Below are 20,583 nucleotides of genomic sequence, written 5' to 3'. Positions count from 1 at the left end.
CGTGCAGGATCCGCGCACCCTCCAGATCACAAGCTTTATGCTAATTTGCTGTCAACACTTCAAACCAGGAAGTGTTGTTAACCATCTTGTGCTTCGGTAGAACCCAGGCACAAGAAATCAGTCAAACTAAGGCTCAAAACACAAAAAGGGGGCAGGGTAGAAACACCTTGACCCCCTAGGCCTGCTTAGGGGGTCCCACAAAGACCCCCAGAGCCCAAAAACATTTCTTTTTTTTTTAAATCAGCAAAATCCGTGCAGGGTGCGCAGATCCTGCACAGAAAAAAAAATGAAGCGCGCTTCGTTAATAATTAGCCCCCGGGAGGGCCAAATCCCGGGGGCAATCTTTTTATTATAATGGGGGGCCCAAAGGGGCCTCCCAGCCCAGGGGACCGCCACCCCCATGGCTTTTATTACATGTTTGCAGGGGGCTCACAGCCCCCCCAGCCCCGGGGACCGCCACCCCCGGGACTTTTATTACATATTGGCGGGGGGCTCACAGCCCACCGCAAATTTAAATGTGTGGGTCCGTGACGAACCCCCAAGCTCCGGGAACCACCACCTCCCCGGGGACCCCCCCCACTCTTATGTTATGTTATGTGATTCAGATTTATATATAGCACACAGTGGAGTGGTGTGGCTCACTGGTTAGAGACGGCAGACCCGGAAGCAGAGGACGGCCTGGGACCAGGGTTTAATTCCCGACGCGGCAGGGTTGTGGACCAGGGTCAGCGGACTCGATAATTCTCGCTTCGGTGCCTACTCTTACCAGGGATCACACTTGGCAACTCTGGGCATTAGCTTGCCTCATCTCCACAACGGCCCCCCACATACACCGGGGATGCCTAGTTTCACCTTGGAGATACCCAGCAGGGATCATCTCACAGGGAAAGCCAGGACGGGTTCCCCAGTGGTCTACAGTGCTGGGACGCGCAATTGCTGGGGTAGCCATGCGCTTTACAAGACAACATAACATAACATAACACAGCTGCCCCAGCAAAGAACGGACCTAAACACTAGGACAATAGAATGCCAAAGAAAAGAAAGAGTGACCAAAGAAACTAAATTGAGGGAAAGAGGAAAGTTTTCATAGCTTTCCTAAAGTCCAGCAGACATTCCATCCTACGGATCTGAACAGGCAGGGAGTTCCAAAACTTGGCTGCCAGGCAACGAAAGGACCGCCCCCCGCGCGAACAGTAACCAGGTACTGCCCCAAGGAGCGCAGCTGGCGCAGGGGAACATATGGGGTAAGCAAGTTACCAAGCAGGCTAGGTGTAGCAAGCTTCAGAATCCTAAAAGAAAGACACAGCGTTTTAAATTAAATGCGCTCTGCCATGGGAAGCCAATATAGTCTCCAAATGGTGCAAGCAGAGTGGCAAGACCACGGGAGCCCCAATAAGGCTCTGGCTGCGGCGGCTTGAACTCGCTGCATCCGTGTTATTTCATCTTGATTGGCCCCTAATAGGAGACAATGGGCATAGTCCAATCGGGATAGAATAGCTGACTGGACAATCTGCTGGCGCGTTGGTGGGTTGAAAAACTTCAGAGGGGGCTTCAGACCCCGCAGGAGTACAAAGCATGTGCCGGCAACTTTTTTTGTGTGGTCTTGAAAACTGAAGGAGGAATCCATCCATACCGCCAGGTTCTTAACCACTGCCTTGGGGTTAGGAGTACTACCCAGGACACTCTGACTCCATCGCTCACTCCACAAGCTCACGTTCTTCCCTACTAACAAAACCTCAATTTTGCTAGCGTTCAGCTGTAAGCAATTAGTGGTCATCCATTCTGCAAGGGCAGCCAGGCCGCCTCTAAACTTAGAGGCATTCAATGTGAAACCTTCAGCCAGGGCCACCACCAACTGCGTATCACCAGCATAGGAGACCATGGTGACATCCCACTGCCTGGCAACCGCAGCAAAAGGCTGGACATATATATTAAACAGTGAGGGACTTAGCGCCGAGCCCTGGGGCACCCCCTGGTCAATTGAAAAAGCCTGAGAAAAAAACAGAGGGGCTGATACTCGGAAAGATCTTTCGGTCAGAAATTATCTGAACCATTCCAGAGCCAGGCCAGCCACACCTGTCTCCTCCAGCCGCTGTAGCAGAATGCTATGCAAGACCGCATCAAAGGCGGCACTAAGATCAAGCAAAATCAGTGTCACCATCTGACCAGAATCAAGAATGGTCCATGGGTATTCAGTAATGGCCAGGAGAGCAGTCTCCGTACTGTGGCCAGAGCGGAAGCCATTCTGCGATGGATCCAAGATGTTGTTGGTGCTCAAGAAATTTGTTAGAATGCTATTTCCCCAACAGAGAGGGCCGGCCCCGGGGGAAGGGGTCCCCGGGGTCATAAGTGGCCCGGGAGGGAGGCCACACGCCCCCCTCCACCATTTTAAAGAAAAAGAAAAGCCAACCCCAGGGATGTGGTCCCCGGGGCCATGAATGGCCTCAGGAGGGGGGACAAGCAGCCCCCCTCCAATTTAATTTAAAAAAAGAAAATGGCCACGCCATGGGGGATGGGGTCCCCGGGGCAGATTATGGCCTCGGGAGGGGGGCCAGGTGGCCCCCTTGCAAAGTTTTTTAATAAAAAAAAATAAGGGGCAGGCCCGGGGGATGGGGTCCCCAGGGCCAATATTATTAGGAAAAGAAGGGGGCTATACAGCCCCTCTTCTTAAAAAATTAAAGAAGTAAAAGACCGGCAACACGCCGAAGGCCACAGCCCCTCCTTGCAGCACTCTGCAAACGCGCCCACTGGTGTGTTTGCAGTTGGGGAACTAATTCCGCTTGAATACTGGAGTCCCTAGGGGGCCAAATAGCCCACCTGGAACCTTCAGTATGCACCAGGGAGCTGTGTTGCAGAGAGGTGTTCTGAGGCCACGCCCCTTTTTACACTTCTCTGCAACGCAGCTCTGTGGCGATTACTGGAGGTACCTAGTGGGCTAGTTGCACCACAAGGACCCTCAGTATTGAAGGGATGTTATTCCCCAACTTAAAATGCGCCGCGGGGCGCGTTTGCACAGTGGTGAAGGGAGGGGGCAGGGCCTGAGTTGACATGTGTACAAACACACTCTGTGGTGCATTTTAAGTTGGGGAATTAATTCATCTTCAATCCTGAGGGTCCCTTGGGGCCAACTAGCCCAACAGTTACCACCAGTAAGCACCATGGAGCTGCTTTGCAGACTGTTGTAAAAATGGGCGTGGCCTTTGAACACATCTCTACAACGCAGCTCTCTGGCACATACTGGAGGTACCTGGTGGGGTAGTTAGGCCCCAGAGACCCTCAGAATTGCAGAGGAATTCATTCCCAAACTTTAAATGCACCACAGGGCGTGTTTGCAGACATGTCATCCCAGGCCCCGCTCCCTTCCTTCACCATTGTGCAAGCGCAACCCCTGGCAAGTTGTAAGTTGGGGAATTAATTCCCCTTCAATACTGAGGGTCCCTGAGGGGCAACTACCCACCAGGTGCTTCCAGTAAGCACCACTGCCCTGCGTTGAAGAGAGGTGGTCTAGGCCATGCCCCTTTTTACACCTCTCTGCAACGCAGCTCTGGCGCTTACTGGAGGTGCCTAGTGGGCTGGTTGGACCCTGAGGACCCGCAGGATTCAAGGGGACTTTATCTCCCAACTTAAAACGGCCACAGGGCGCGTTTACACAGTGGTGAAGGGAGGGGACGGGCCTGAGGTGACGTGTGCAAACACGCCCTGTGGCACGTTTTAAGTTGGGGAAATAATTCCCCTTCAATCCAGAGGAATCCTGGTGGCCAACTAGCCCCCCAGGTGCTTCCAGTAAGCACCACTGTGCTGCGTTGCAGAGAGGTGGTCTAGGCCATGCCCCTTTTTTCACCTCTCTGCAACGCAGCTCTGGCGCTTACTGGAGGTACCTAGGGGGCTGGTTGGACCCCAAGGACCCTCAGGATTCAAGGGGACTTAATCTCCCAACATAATACGGCCACAGGGTGTGCTTACACAGTGGTGAAGGGAGGGGACGGGGCCTAAGGTGACGTGTGCAAACTCGCCCTGTGGCGCGTTTTGAGTTGGGAAACTAATTCCCCTTCAATCCTGAGGGACCCTAATGGCCAGCTAGCCCACCAGGTGCTTCCAGTAAGCGCCACTGCACTGCATTGCAGAGAGGTGGTCCAGGCCGTTCCACGCAATGTAGCTCTGTGGGGCTAACTGGAGATACCTGGTGGGCTAGTTGAACCCAAGAACACTCAGGATTCAAGGGAACTTTGTCCCCCAAATTCAAATGCCGACAGGGCGTGTTTGCACATGTCAGCTCAGCCCCCCTCCTTTCCCCAGTGTGCAAACACGCCCTGTGGTGCATTTTAAGAGGTAGTTTTAATCCCCATGCCCTATTATGTACTAGGGGCTTACAGAGGAAATAATTCTAATCACAGGGGTAGCCCAACGCACAGTGTTCCCTAGTGTATTTAGGTGTTTTAACTGTATTCTGAGTGTCTTTTAGCATAGCACTGGCTCTAGGACTGGTTAGTCAGAGTCAGTTACCACCAGTACCCATCTGAAAAAGTTGAGGGTACTGGATGATTTTGCAACAAGGCCTCTTTCTGCTCCTCTGTTAGTTCTTTCTGCACGTCTTCCTTCTTCCTGCTTTTTTCTTCATCTTTGAGGACTTCTGTTGCTTCTTTCTGCATTTCTCTTTCTTCTTTCTGTGTGTTTTTCTTCTTTCTTCACATGATCTACCTCTGTAGGCATAGTTAGAAACTAGCATTTAAATAACCTTTGAAATTAACTGAGAAAACATAGGTTTCAGGCACGTTATAGTTAGTAATTAGCATTTAAAAAACCTTAGAAATTCACTGAAAAAACCATAGGTTTCAGGGTTGTTATAGTTAGTTAGACATTTCACTCGTACAAAACCATTGAAATTCCCCCATTATAGTTAGTTCAACTACCTATAACTTGCGCGCCCGCAATGCACTGCTGATGACGTCACATATTACATCACTCATGAGATGGTCAGTGCTTGATCACACGTTTAACCCACATCCAGTGAGGAAACATCTTATGTACAAGCTTACAAGTTTCAAACTGTTGTAAACATAAAAGAAGTACTATGCATTCATAGAAACTGGTGCGGCCATTTGTAAATGGTGTTTTCACACAGATCCACTGTAATTCCAAAGGCTCTCTGGTATCTATTTATCAATATACATGCTGTGCAATACAAACAGTTCATTTGTAATGTCATTCAATTAATGAACTGAAAAAAAACCTGAAAAAAAGCATTTGTTTAAAGCTATTTACAGATTTTACAAGACCTTGATCTGACAAAAGAAAACGTATTGTAACTGTTGACCCGTATGTCCGCCATTTTGGAACGGGTAGCAATCATTAAACAAAATATACTAACGACAAAAAAGCTCTCTTTTTGAGTGCTAATTCATAGGCTACTCATACGTCACAGAATAGCCATACGTAACATAATTTGTATATTATTCATTAGGTCTAGTGCCCGAAAACAAATTATTTGTCAATAAAATTATAAGGTTGAGCAGTTGAGAGCGTAATCCCCATATATGAGAAAAAGTGATCATATCTGTAGAAAACCAGTCTCTGAGGTTGCTAATCAAAGTAAGCTTGTCAATCAATGTCCCATAAGCCTGGAACAGAGTGCAATAAGATCCAATGGATCAAAAATTAATAAAAGTGAAAGTGAATGTCTTAGCTTAACGCAGTGAAGTAACAGTCTTCCATTCTTGGTAGCCGCGTGGGGGTCAGTGCAGTGCTAACTTGGATGAGGAGATGGCAACTCACCTCCATATGGACTCGGCTTGCCAATGTCATTTGTAACTGTAATCTGATGAGTTAACCCTGGGACCTAATTGTCCACATGTATCTTTAGAAATATTTTTCCTGCAAACTTTTGGTGACAGATTAGTATAATTATTGTGTGTTTTTAACCAATTTTAAATGTTTGTATATTGTCTTCTAGGAGCATTGATGTGGGACACTACCTTTTATTAATTTTGAGCACTGCACTGATTTTGCAGAGACGCCAAGCAGCTAATTTAGAATAAAAAGCTAACTTTGTGCTTCTGACATAGTATTAGTAATACAATATTTTGTAGTCATACTCATGCTGAAGACTACACACACAGCTCTGCAATATGCTCCCAGAGAAAGAACTTATTACTGATTCAGGCATTATATTGAAATATGCTACTCAAAGGGTATTTAACAGAGCCACCCCCAGCACCTTGAGAAAATCACAGGTGAGTAATTGCACATTACCAACCCTAATTGATTGATTGATTTAACTGTATTATTTAATTTGCCCATATGCATCACTGTCTATGTTGGAATGGTTTCTAGTTATGTTTTACATTGCTCTGTTCTGTGCCAGAGGATAAAGCTCCCAGTCATCGCTCCCTCTGAGTTCAATGGTTAAGGGAAGGAGAAAGGGGGGAGGGGACAAAGGGGGTTGGGGTGCAGGTTTTCTTCCTACACTTTTATGCATATGATTTGCCTATGTTTTCCCCTTTTTATTTTGCTCCAATGTTCACACAAGAACATGCCAGGTACTATTCCTTTGATTCCACCACTAATAATACCTTAGCTGCCACAGTCCTATCCTACAATGGAGAATCCCCTATATATCAACCTCAGCACCCTTTCATTTTACAACACCTTATTCATCACATACTCACCTAAATACTCTTATAAAAAATGGCCTATACTACTTATGTCGAAAATAGCCCTAGGTGATATGTTCCTTATCAGGAAGCAGAATCAACAGTAACGCTATAGACACTTGATATACCCTTAGGCAGTAACCACAACCTCCTAACACTCTCTGCAGACCTTCCCTTACTACAAACCAAAGCAGGCTAAATACCACCCCGCCCAATATGACCACTTAAACTCTAAGAGACAACCTCAACAGCATCTCTATAAATGTCAAGGGATTAAACCATCCTGTAAAATGTCGTAAAATAATGGACTATCTTTATAAAACTAAGGAGGCAATATTCTCCTTCACAAGACTAAACTCACTGACAAAGAAGTGCCTCACTCAAATACAACTGGATATTGGAGGCCCTCTGCTCTCCTGCACCACATAAAGCAAGCATTTGCAATGCAAATTGGTCTCGCATTTTCTTGAGTTTGAGCTACTCTCGTAAATTACAATGTCTTTAACTGAGTTTGTGGCATGCTGGCATGGGTCAGATTTTGTGTGAGGCATGTGTCATAACATTGCTGTTCTAGAAGACACCTTCTGACAACTTGTGAAAAACTTGTATTGGAATCACCAGAAATAAATAATCTGTAAAAGGAAATACTGCATTATATTCCAGTGGCAGGTGTGTTCTTGGGTAGGGGGAGGTTGCAATGAAACTAAAGGAGGGGTTGAATAATGGGCCTGGTTACATTAGCGGAGGAGTTCTGGGATGTGGGAGCAGGTGAGTAAATTGTCAGTATCAGCGGGCATGAGGGACCAATGAGTCAGAAAGTTATCTGGAAGGAGAGGGGCAAGATGTGCGTTCAGTGGATATAGGTGAGAAGGGACAAGCAGATAGCACATGGGAGGAGTATCAGTTATGGAATGCGAAGGGTTATTGGGATATGAAGGAAGGGTGTGAAGATGGATATACCAAAGGTGGATAAACGAATACAATACTAATACATAGCGAGTGTCACAGGAGTTTAGACAGCCATTTCAAGTTTAATAATTGTCATGTGAGACTAATGTGGGCCAGTACTGGCCACACCATTGACTACATGCGCTGTTAGTTAAAAAAATGAATTGTGTATTGATCATGAATTAACCACATAATAAAGAATGAATTTTAAATATTGAAAATATACTTTCATTTTGGATTGAGGCAAGTAAATGAAAGAGGGAAGACTCCTTACGAATAATAAAAGCAGATGCAGTGTTTTCACATAGAGCCAGATCTTAATTGCCGGACTCCTAGGAAACAAACTGCATACTTGATATACCTGTTGAAAACATAGGGGATTTTCAATTAGCAGAGAAAGGCGTGGGAGAAGTAAAATAAGACTAAGTGGAATATTTTGGAAATGACATGGGAAATTACTTCACTTAATCTTTATAAGGATAGGTCCCACAAACAAAAGCCACTGCCCGTCTTGATGGTTTAAGAGACACTGCAGGAATACTTGCAGATGATGTCACTTCTAGTGCGTGAATCAAGGTCTTACAATAAACATACTTGGGAGTTGCATAATCTATGCTTGGATGCAGTCTTTGTGCAGAAGATAATGAAAAGCCGAGGCCACTTCTTTGTGCAGTCAGTTGGCAGAATAGACCATACGGGCCACAGAGCACCGGGGGCGAAGTCCTAATACTGGAACTGAAAGAGCCTCCGCCCCACCCCTGGTCCAAACCCGGCACTGGGACCAGGGAGACAATGAATGATTAAAAACCTTGTAGCCAGCAGGCCTGTGTGCTTTTCAAAACATGTATCCAGGTGGTGATTTCCTAACAGTATCCAGGCGCTTTTTGTGGGTCTCAGAGAGGTTGATTTGAGCTGCCAGGTAGCCAGCAGGCTGAACACGTACCTCTGTGGCAGGAACCCTGATTGCTGTATTTCACAGTAGGTCAAACTGTGGCAGGGGAGAGGGGGTCCAGCATGTAGTCCACTAGTAATTTAATTAACAGTGCATGTAGCAGCACAGCATTGATTACTTAAGGACATTATATTAATACAGGCTGAGCTCACTGACAGTCTCTGTGCACTTACTTAGTTCTTGCAAGCCGGTGCTGCAGCAACAGGTGGGTCACCTCAGCATGGCCAGCCTGCAATGACATGGACCCAATTATGGGCCCACGGCAATGCCATCCGCTGCATCGAGTACCATAGGTGATCTTCATTGTGCCCTGTTCTTAACCTTCATATTTTCCTGTCCATAATCTTGCAAATCCACACCTCAACGCAGGAGGAAGGCCCCACGTGAAGCATTACCCCGAAGGAGACAGTGCAGGTGACACCGCCCAGCAGGGCACCACCCACAACTTTCTCCTGAGAGTTTAAAGGGAGAGTATGATATCTGTGACCCCCTGTGGCCCTCATAATGGTGGTTGTCACAAGCATGCACCCTTTCCCCTGACTCTTATCGTCCATATAGGGGCTTCATTTAAGGCTCACTCTGATTGCTCCTTCACAGCACGCAATGGCCACTAAAATGCTTAGGATCAAAATCATTATGTGCAGTGGCAGCACAAGAGTATGCGGTACTCCAAATTATAAATGACAATGTATCTGCACATGTGAAGAACAAAAACAAACAATTAGGTTTTTACAGCAAGGAACACATCAGTATAAGGACAAGTTTAGGCATTGAAGCAAATAAAGCAAGCAGTATGTGATGCCGGGGAATGCCTTTTTGTTGGGGTGCATAAATAAAATGGCATGGACTCACGAAGTGGGTCCATGAAAAAGCTCCGGCCGCTTAGTGCATAATTAATGGTAAAGGGCGCGGCCTCCTGACGAGGGCCCATGCTTAAAACAGAAGTATCAGATCACTTACTCTCCTCGTGCCTACCAAAAAATGAATGTGTGCTTCTGTAATGTAACTGGTGTTCATGTAGAGCGCTCCAATACATTCGGTTGAGTGTATGCTATATAAACCTAAAAAAAAAACAACGCCTGACCTACAATAGCCAGATGGGAGGAGGGAAGTGAGGCCATCACACGTTGTACTGTGTCATGGCCAAGGAAAATGTTCTCTGAGTGATATCGCCGGAAAGAGAGCTAAACACACAAAGAAGGGACTTTTACAGAAATGCACCAATAAGAAGTCAGTATTTCTGAATGCCACAGATAGTAACCAATGGCAATTGCTGGGTTTGCCAAACACCACAGAAGAGATATAACAGGTCGATTGAAGCTCGACCTAAAACTGGGTTATTACTCTAATCTCTAAAAAGGTCCAATATCACACTTGAATCCTATTCTACAGACGAGGAAGGCAGACTAATTAGTACCACCCTACAATGAGAAAAATACCTTATCCATGTTCTAAATATCTATGGCCCCAGCAATGACGATACTGCCTTCTGTAACAAAGTATCAGATAAGATAGGTCACATGCCCAGTGACAACCTTATCATTATAGGTGGTCATATCAATTTACCAATGGATACAACTCTAGATCGCCAATCCACCTGTAAATACCAGCCTCCTAAATCCCTTAAAATACAAAATTAAAGTATGATTTAAATACAATCTCAAAGATACCTGGCATCTAGAGCACCCTGAATCCAAGAGTATACCTTTTATTCTGCACCACACAATTCCTACACAAGAAACAAGAATGGACTACATTCTCATCTCAGGTTCATACACACACTTGATTATATCTCCTAGACTTCGTTCTGACCACTCCTCCATCAATGCTCCTCTAGCTGGAATTATTCCTAAATGCTGAACTAAAATTTGGAGATTTAACAATGATGTTGTGGTCAATCCTGACAACATGAAGAGGATTGAGGAAACCATATCAAACTACCTTAACGACAATGATAAACTACACACAAATATACAAACAAAATGGGAAGCTTTCAAAGCAACACTGGGAGGTATCCTCATTGACATAAATACCAAGATTAACAAAGATAAAAATAGAACACTTCTGAAACTAAAGGAAGAACTCTAAATATAGGAAAAGACACTATATACCACCTCACCCCAGAAAAATATGTATTTAACAAAATGCTAAGAGAAAAAGCTGGTGTGTGGATAAACAAATTTGAGGGCCTCCAACTCTGCACAGGTAACAAAGCACGCAAACTGCTGACTCATATGTCAAGACCAAAACAAAATCAAAAAAGATAACAGCTATCAGAAACCAAAAGAATAAAGCACTTACTAACCCCAAGGAAATTCTAAACATTATTAGACAATTCTACCTATCACTTTATATGGACGACCAACCTATTAACCCTGAACAATGCCAAAGGTACTTGAGTACACTACAAATACCCAGCTTATCAGAGGAAAATAAAGCGCATCTATACAAACCAATTACTTTGGCCAAAATTTCCAATTAGATTGATATAATAAAAAAACAAATTACCTGGCCCAGATAGCTTCAGGGCAAAATTCTACAAAACATTTTGCCAGTCACTCCAACCAACCATGTTAAAACTATTTACTCACTTTGCAAATGCAGGAGTTACTACAGGTTCCACAGTGGAAGCCAACATTCTAGTAATTCCAAAGGAAGAAAAATACATAACACTCCCCAAAAATTACAGGCACGTCTCCTTCATTAATTTGGAATGTAACCTCTAAGCAAAGATCCTATCCAAACATCTCAACCTATTTTTATCACATTTAATTAGTAACTCCCTGGTTGGCTTCCTAAAAAAAATTGTATGTCAAACAACAACACTTGTCTCCTGTTCCATGTCCTGGATAAAGCTTCATCATCCACCTCAGCCTCTGTCGTGATCACACTAGAAGCTGAAAAAAAGCATTTGACAGAATATCATGGGCCTTCCTCAAACTGTCCCTTAATGCTTTTAACGTGGGTGAGGAATTTATAAAAATAACCATGGCTCTATATACACACCCAAGTGCCCATATCTGCATCAATGGCTCCTTGTCGCACCCACTTAAACTACAAAAAGGCACCAGACAGGTATGCCCACTGTAGGACTTGACCTTTTTGGCTAAAGTTCCCTAAACCTTTGCTTTTCCCCAGACCATTTTCCTGACATAGAGTTGCCAATTTAGATGCTTTGGGTCCTTTGCCTCTGATGATCAGTGTCAAAGTACAAGTGTGCCCTGTGTAAAGTGTAGTGGAAATTGGTTGGCCATGATTGATATGTTTTGCCTTACTAGTAAAGTCCCTAGTGATGTGCACTATGTGTGCCAGGGCTAGTAATAAAAAGGTGCGCGGAGAAGGGAACCCAGGCTTGCAGTGTAGGGCCTGTGCACAGTTTGCTAAGTTAGCATGTTGTCCTGACAGGTGCAACCACTTGTCAGGCCTTATTTTCCCTTTTGCATACACAGTTGGCACCCCTGTGGTAGGTCCCGGGTAACCCTTGGGCAGGGTGCAGTGTAAGTAAAAGGCAGGACATATACTGAGGTGTGTGCTATGTCCTGAAAGTGAAAAACACTCCATTTTGTTTTCACTGGTGAAAGGCCATCCTGCCCATGGGACAGAATGGGGTAGGCTGGGTATTGTGTTTTGTTAGCCTAGTTTCCTATACGTTTAAAATGAAGAGGTGAAGTTTAGTATGTATGAACTCACAGTGTCATAACACATCTTTCTATGAAAGTGGTTTTGTCACTGTGTGTTTAGAAACCACTCTTTTAGAAAGTGTCTGAGTTTTGTGCTTTAAGCATTTCTGTGTGTCTCTGCTGAATGTGGATTGACTGTCTGGATCTGAGAGGTGAGATGAGCTGGGGGAGGTCTTGAATCAGGGAGGGGTTGAGATGACACCAGGCTGACCTGCATCTGGAGAGTAGGCGAGGAGAAGCCCCGGGAGGTGAAGAGGTCTGGGTTGCTGCTATAAAACAATTGACCCATCTCCTCCTGAGTGATTAAGGATCCAGACCCCAGTATCAAAGGGAGAAATGTGACACTGGGAGGGAGACACTCAGAACTGATTTAGGCAGGGGTCAGGGACCCCTGAGCACTACGAACTTCAAATACATTTAGGGGTATAACTATGAGAGCTAAGACCCCTGAACGTTGGAATGGAATAGAAATGGATTGAGACTGAAAAGGCTTGGACCCATTTTGTTGTCAAGAGGAACCTCTGCTAAGAAAAGAACAACTGAATAGACTGCTGGGGAAGGACCAACCCTTGCTTCATGATCTGGTGCTGGTCTGCAGTTTGCTGTTTTAACCAAGGAAGAGGCTGTTGGGACTGTGCTTTCTGTGCTGGGTCCCCCTGCTTGAAGAAGACTGTGCTTTGTGCTGTGTCTTGTTACCCCAAGGGCATTAGGTGAGCTGGCTCCCTGTTTGGAAACACAGGAACATAAACATTTCTGGAAAAGTTTCAAGCAACGCTGTGAGCACTTGTTGTGTCAGCTTGAGACCCTCAGAAGGTGTGCCCTGTGATCTTCGATACATGGAGGAAAAGTGAGACTCGGACGCGCTGGGTGAGTGTTGTGGTGCACAGAAGGGGTTGGTGAGGAGCGCCTGGTAAATGTATGCATCGAAGGTTAAGTGAGTCTCGGATGCGCTGGGAGCGTGTCGTGGTGCACCGCAGTCATTGATGAAGAGTGCCTTCTCAGCGTGTGCACCGAAGGTGAAGTGAGACTCGGACACGCAGGCTGCGTGTCGTGGTGCACCATAGGTGCTGGTGAAGAGTGCCTGGTCAGCGTGTGCATCGGAGGTGAGGAGAGTCTCAGACGTGCAGGGTGCATGTCATGGTGCACAAGAGGCATTGATGAAGAGCGCCTGCTCAACGTGTGCATCGAAAGTGAAGTGAGTCTTGGACGCACAGGGTGCATGTCGGGTGCAACCCTATATCTGAACTATAGTGGATATCCATCTGGAAATCGGTCACCACACATAAAATATCACCAGTACTCTCCTAAACTAAATTTTGGCTAATACAGAAGGCCGTTTGGACACCATCCTACCTTCACAACCTGAAACTGTAAAGAAGAAGTTGGAGATCTCGCACACTTACACTTCCACTGCAAATCCGTTAGCCTATTCTGGGAAAATGTTTCCTCTTCCTCACAAAACTCTTTATCATTCACCCCAAGAAGGAATTCTCATTCGTGATTAAAGGATTCTTTGTCCCGAGAGTTAAACATCGGCAGATCACCTTTTAATTGATTTCTTACTAACATCTGCAATTAAAACCATTAGCAAGCCTGGATCAATTGGGTATCACAAAGGAGGTGGGTGGACAATATTACCTTGCAACATTATCCACGGAAACCACAACAAAGATATATTTGGAAATACTTAGATGATTAATTTAACAGACCACCATAAACTGTACGCAATTTCACCTATAATATCGACTGGAAGCAGCTATCCCCATAGCCCTAAGGGAATTTTCATTGAAGTGTGTATCCTTATATCGCAGTTCCCTCCCCACGATTCTGCTCTGTATCCTCACCTAGACATGTGATTATTTAACTTATTCTAAAGTTGAGTATGTATAAAACCATGTACTTTGGCAGCCCTACCCAAGAGACCGTTTGATTTATTATGGGACCTGTAGCAATTTGTCCCTCCTGTACATACTTTGTCTCCCTTATTTTTAATATGTTGTTTCTTTCAGAAAATGAATGAAGCTTATCAGAAAGAAAAAAACGCAATTGAGAACTACAATTGAACCTTGCTCTTAGGGGGTCAATCAGCGTTTGACGGTGACGTATCACTCCAGTAAATTTGTAATGCTTCTGCCCCACCAATCCTGGGCTCCCCTGCTCTTTTTAGAATCGGAGGAAGCGATGGGTTTACTCTGGCAGAGACACTGCTGGCTTTACTGGCATAAAGCTTTGCCGTGACAGTCAGGGAGGGCAAAGCCAGCGTTCGCGATCTAACTCGTTTGCCTAATGTGTGTCCTGTATTCAATCAAGGCATGTGGGCCCTTAGAAGCAAACATGCACAATGGCTGTCACACGGGAGGAAAAGTCCCTGCGCCTCAAGAGTATTTTTGTTTTCAGTAAACAAACTCTGGATTTACGAATTTCTTTCATGAAAGCAAAACAATATTGCCAAGCGGTGCAACAAACATGGCTCCTACTCTGCAAAGTTCAGTGCTTTCAGGGAACTGCCACACCAGCCGCTATGCTGAAGGCAGAACTCTCCCCACCCACCTGGCAGGGATCTCTAAGAAAAGCCGGCAGTCAAACACCAGGGGATCAAAGGCCATAATCTCTGCTGACCAGAAAGCCATCAGGCCTCCTGGGAGGTTTTAATGACGCTGGTGGGCTCTTGGTAGCAGCAAGGAAGCAGTGTCTGAGGACTGGACTCAAACTGTCCAGGTTCTATAATATTTCGCCTCCACCAACAACAATGAGCATATCCACATCACTTCCTCCACTATTAACCAAACTTACCCAGGACTTTAGCTGACTAATGGAAAGGTCACATCCAAACGTAGTAATCAGGCCTCTGGTGGTAACCATTATTATCGATGCGCTGTGATGTAGCTGAAAGGCCGTACGTTCCACAGAAAGCATCTCTAGTAAATAATTGTATATGCATACTGTTCCTTAGGCGAGGGCAGTAAGAATGGGTTTATTTTGTTCGTGGCTTTCAAAGGAATGTGTTTCTTTTCCGAAGGAAGTAAGAAAAGGATTTCACTTCCGGTTTGGCTCTTATGCATTTCATAACCAAAACACTAAAAAAGATGGATGAGTGAAATGATTTTTAAACGCGCTGATTGCTGCTCCAGAGGATCAATGCAGGCGAAAGCTGGGCGGACATAAAGATGCCAGAGAGCGATAGACCGGCAATAAGGGAGCGGAGAAACAGATACTTTTTCGAATCACTTTTACGTCTTCGTATTTCTCCTGTTTCCATTTCTCCCGCGGACAGCCCATTTTGCGTGCTGTGTACACAACCCCTCAGCGTGCCTCATCATGAATTGTGTGACTGCTCTCGTCAGCGCTTTGGGCCAGTCTTCTGTGACATGAAAGGGGCCCGCTCCTTCCATCTTGCAGCGCTTGCTTTACTGTGTTGCCTTTTATTGGCACTCATTCTTGTGCTCTCGTTGTTCTCTCTTTCATTGGAGGCGCCCAGAGGTGTTTTCCCTGCTAAGTTTGTCTTTGTACCCCTCACATCGAGGGCGAATGTGCCAAAGTCATGCATTATTCGTTATTTTCTCTCTCTATTTGACTCTGCTCTCCGTGGTGCTGATTTATCTTGCCTTTGAAGCTGTATACAGTGCCTTCGACGGATGCCCATTATCCCGCCAGTGCAATATCATTTATCTGCGAAGCCCTTAAGCCGCAATGTTTATCTTGATGCTGTCCACGCAGAAGTATTGTAAATGGAACATTAACATACAAAACTGGCCGATTTCTGCCTTCAGTTCACTGTTCCTTTCCACCTTAAATCTTTTAGGCTAGACAGAAATCTATCTTTTATGTTCTGATGCCTAAAGGAGAAATTGAATTTCAACACGTTCCCAGTGGGCAAACCGTAAACACAGCACCAGTCATTGTGCTCGATGGGCGCCTTTTCTGACTGTTGCGAAAAAAGAGACTTGTTTTCTACTGGAATGGCTCCTACACTGTCTTTTCCTACAGCAATATAGTTTAAGCTTTTCTGTGCTTGATGACTACATGCATTCTCGTGTTCATTAAAACTGAGTGTAGAAATATGCTGGTGGTGGCTCAGCTTATGAAGATACATCTATTCCCTTTTTCTCGTGTGTGTGGGGTGAGGGGGTCGAATCCTGTTATCATATTTAGAGCAATTAACATAAATATTAATCCAACACTATCTTTCTGGGGACTGGACTGGGGTAAACTCTGAGGAACATCTTACACTGCTTTTACCCACTTGGCCACTTAAAAGTCAGTTTCCTTTTGATGTTTTAATGCAGGGCCATTTATATTGATCTATTCATTTACATTTTGCAAGGAAACCTCGAGTTAGAATACTATATAAATCCGTAATGAAAGGCAATGGGATATCCCCAGAGGGTGAGTAGACATAGCCGTGTTAACCTACCTGTGCTTGCCTGTACTGACACATGTGCCGAGAGCTTAATTTGAGCCGGTGATTGAAGGCTTGGGCCCATTGGCATTCATTTTTGGGGATTAGCACCTATTTTTCTCAATAAACTGATCCAGAGCAAGAGACAGAAAAGCAAAAAAAGGGGAAAGAAGGAGGAAGGCAAAACAAAAAAAAAACTTTGAGCAAGGGAGAAAGCAGGGATGATAAAGAACATGCAAGGGTGAGATAACGATGCAGGGAGTGTCTGGTGGTAAATTAAAAAGGTATGAGTTGGAATCAAAAATATGCAGTGTTGGTATAATTCAATAGTGCTGCCCGCGGGCTTCTGAGCAAATTACTTGAACCCAGCACTCATTCTAGTACAAACTGAGCACTGTATGTGTGTATATATGTTAACCCCACGATCAGTTTCAGAAATGTGATGTTTAAACGCACACTCTACCTTCTCATTACTTCATGCACATCTCATGATCAAGTGACAAGATACTTAATCTATTTCATCTGTGCAACTGAGTATAACATCCTGTGTCTTTAACTGTAGGTAGGGAACTCATGTGATGCAAGGGGGTTCAAGGCTGTTCTGTATAGTGCCTTGCCCAGCAACTTGGTGTTTACTTTAGCAAACCAACAGAAGAATCATTGTATGTGGAGGTAGAGTACATTTCTAAAGAGTGCCAGAAAATATCATATAGGCCTCAATTGACCCTTATTGATTTAGTAAGTAATTAGGAAATAGTAAGTCATTGAGAGAGTCACTATGAAAGCCATCAATACTCAACTTGCAGACCACCTTGAACTCTATCAACTCCTAGACAGCTCCCAATCAGCCTTTTGCACCAATCGCAGCACAGAGACAACCCTCATTGTGGTCACCAATGACATCATAAGCATCCTTGACCGAAAAGAAATGGCCACACTCATCCTCCTCTAACTCCCCACAGCTTTCAACACAATCTCAGACACGTCGCTCTTCAGAAAGCTTCAGCACTTGGGTATCTGTGGACTGGCCCTTGAGTGGATCTCTTCCTTCCTCAAGGACAAACAGCATGAGTTTGGATTCCCCCTACCTTTCGGAATCCACAAAACTAATCTGCGGTGCCCCTCAAGGTTTGCCGCTCAGCCCAACACTCTGTAATGTCTACATGACACCCCTTGCAGACATCGTCAGAGCCCACTGCATCAACATAGTATCCTACCCTGATGACACACAGCTCATCCTCTCTGTTACCGATTTAACCAGCACCGCTAAAGCAAACTTCACCAACTGCATGAGAAATGTCACTCATTGGATGAAAAACAAAAGCCTCCAGCTCAATACAGCCAAAATTGAAGTCCTAATCTTCTGCAACAACCACTCATTAGGACACTTTTTGGTGGCCCTCTGAACTTGGAACCCTACCCATCCCTGTGGACTATGCCAAGAACCTCAAGATCATCCTCAACACCAAGCCCTCCATGACTAGACAGATCAAAGACATCTCCTCATCATGCTTCCCATCCTGTAAATGCTACACAAGATTTTCAAATGGAACCCACTGAACACCAGACAAATGGTGACCCAGGCTCTTAATCCAAGTAGACTTGATCACAGAAAGATTGGAATTCCATCCCATGTCCCACGCTGACTCCAAGCCACCCAGAATGCCACCACAGTCTCATCCTGAATATCCCACAAAATTACCACATAACTCCACACCTCAGCCATGTTCACTGGCTCTCAGTCCAGGAAAGACGTACGCTCTAGCTACTCACCCACACCTACAAAGCTCTCCCCAACACCAGTCCAGGTTACCTCAACCGCTGCCTCAAAGTCTACCAACCCATCAGACACCTTTGATCTGAGTCCCAGGCAAGAGCACACCAGGCAAGAGCACACCTCCCTAACATCAATAAGACCAGAAGTGCTGGACACTCCTCCTCATTTCGCACAGCTAAGACCTGGAACGAGCTCCTGAAACACATTAGAACCTCCACCTACCTCTTGGACTTCGAAAAAAAACTCAAGTCACGCTCTTCCAGATGACACAGGCCCGATCTCCTTCTCCACCTTTCAGGCCTGTCCTGGTGATCACAGGTGTTTAGCCGCGTACTTCAAATTAATTTAACATAACAAATTCACAAAACATTAGGGATTATGTTCATATTGACGATTCTAATAATTGCCCATGGCAATTCTTAACTTCATTCCCCAGATATTTATTTTTGGATTCTATCTTTTCAAGTCAACTGAAAAATCATATAACAGAATTTGTAGGTATAAATATGCACTCAGCCTTACCAATGATAGTTTGGGATGCATGCAAGGCAAGCATCCGTGGGTTTGCACAAAAATATATATGGCGACAAAATACGGAGCGTAGATCCCAAAATGAGAGAATGACAGCAGATATACTTCATACTGAAAACCAACTAGCTAAAGCTTTATTGACAGGGGTGGCTAGCATGGAAGCACTAAGCTTTAAATTAATAGAGTTAAAATCAGCATTAAAAAAATCATTTAGGGAAAAAAGTATTGCTAAATTAAATAAATATCAATTAGATCAGTATGAAAGCGGTGAAAGGATAGGCAAAATCCTGGCATATAAAGTTGCAGAAGATCGGGCTCAAATGGCTATTAAAGAAATTAAAGGGGTTAACAACCAAATGTTTCAGGACCCTAAATCGATCTTGCAGCAATTTGCCCAGTATTATCAAGATCTCTATACGCCGGAAAGTGAGGTTACTGATGATAAGATAATAAGATATATAGCTCTAAATAAAGTTAAAAATATGGATGAAGATCAATCGGATCTACTAAGGATGGATATCACAGCGGTAGAAATCAGAACTGCTATTAACTCCCTGGCATCTGGTAAAGCTGCACGTGAAGATTCAATTCCGTTAGAATTATACAAAACTTGTATGGAGGAATTGATACCATTACTATCTAAGGTTATTCAAGCTATTGGGAACGGAGATCAAGCTCCCAAGTCCTGGAACTCTACTCAAATTATTTTTTTTCTGAAAAAAAACAAACCAGCTTATGAAAGAGGGTCTTATAGACCCATATCACTTATAAATAGTGATGCTAAAATATTTGCAAAGGTTTTAGCGACTCGGCTGGCACCATTAATGTCACAACTGGTGTCACCCCAGCAACATGGGTTCATTTCAAAGAGGGATACTACGGCACATATCAACATGGCCATTACGGCGTTTGATGTGGCGCGGGTCGAGCCAACCCCACTCGGTATGATTTTACTCGATGCAGAGAAAGCATTTGACTGAGTGGGGTGGGGCTTCCTGTGGGCCACACTACAGGCTTTTGGTATAAAAGGTCAATTTTTGAAGTGGATCCAATCTCTGTACGATAAACCTATTGGTAAAGTCTGCTATATGGGAAAATGCTCTCCTACTTTTTCGATCAAACGGGGGACGAGACAGGGGTGTCCTTTGTCTCCCCTGTTATTCACCCTTATAATGGAACCATTCTTAATTGTACTGCAGAGTCAAGACCAGATCTCTCCTTTTTTATTCGGCTCGAATTCTCTTAAAATAACTGTCTATGCTGGCGACATTGCGATTTACTCTACCAATGTGTCAGAAGCAATGAAGGGCATTGTAATAGAGGCAGGAACATTTGGTCTGGTTTCAGGATACAGGCTCAATACTGGTAAAACCCAAATTGTTATGAATTATAAGTCACCTATTGTGGTGTTAAACAAGGACCCCCTGAGTGAAATCAGAATTATAAGTCACCTATTCCATTGATTGGGGTATGTGAGGCAGCTACCTACTTAGGGGTAAAAATCTCATTGAACATTAATTTAATATGTGCCTTAAACTATGAGTCATTATTAGGAGAAACTATTACATCATTTAAGAAATGGCATAAGTTACCTTTAAGTATCATTGGCCGAATAAATCTGGTCAAAATGAAGATTTTGCCTAAAT

The sequence above is a fragment of the Lissotriton helveticus genome, chromosome 5_1 (assembly GCF_964261635.1).
Source record: "Lissotriton helveticus chromosome 5_1, aLisHel1.1, whole genome shotgun sequence".
Taxonomy (NCBI): Eukaryota; Metazoa; Chordata; class Amphibia; order Caudata; family Salamandridae; genus Lissotriton; species Lissotriton helveticus.
This window is presented reverse-complemented; position numbering follows the sequence as displayed.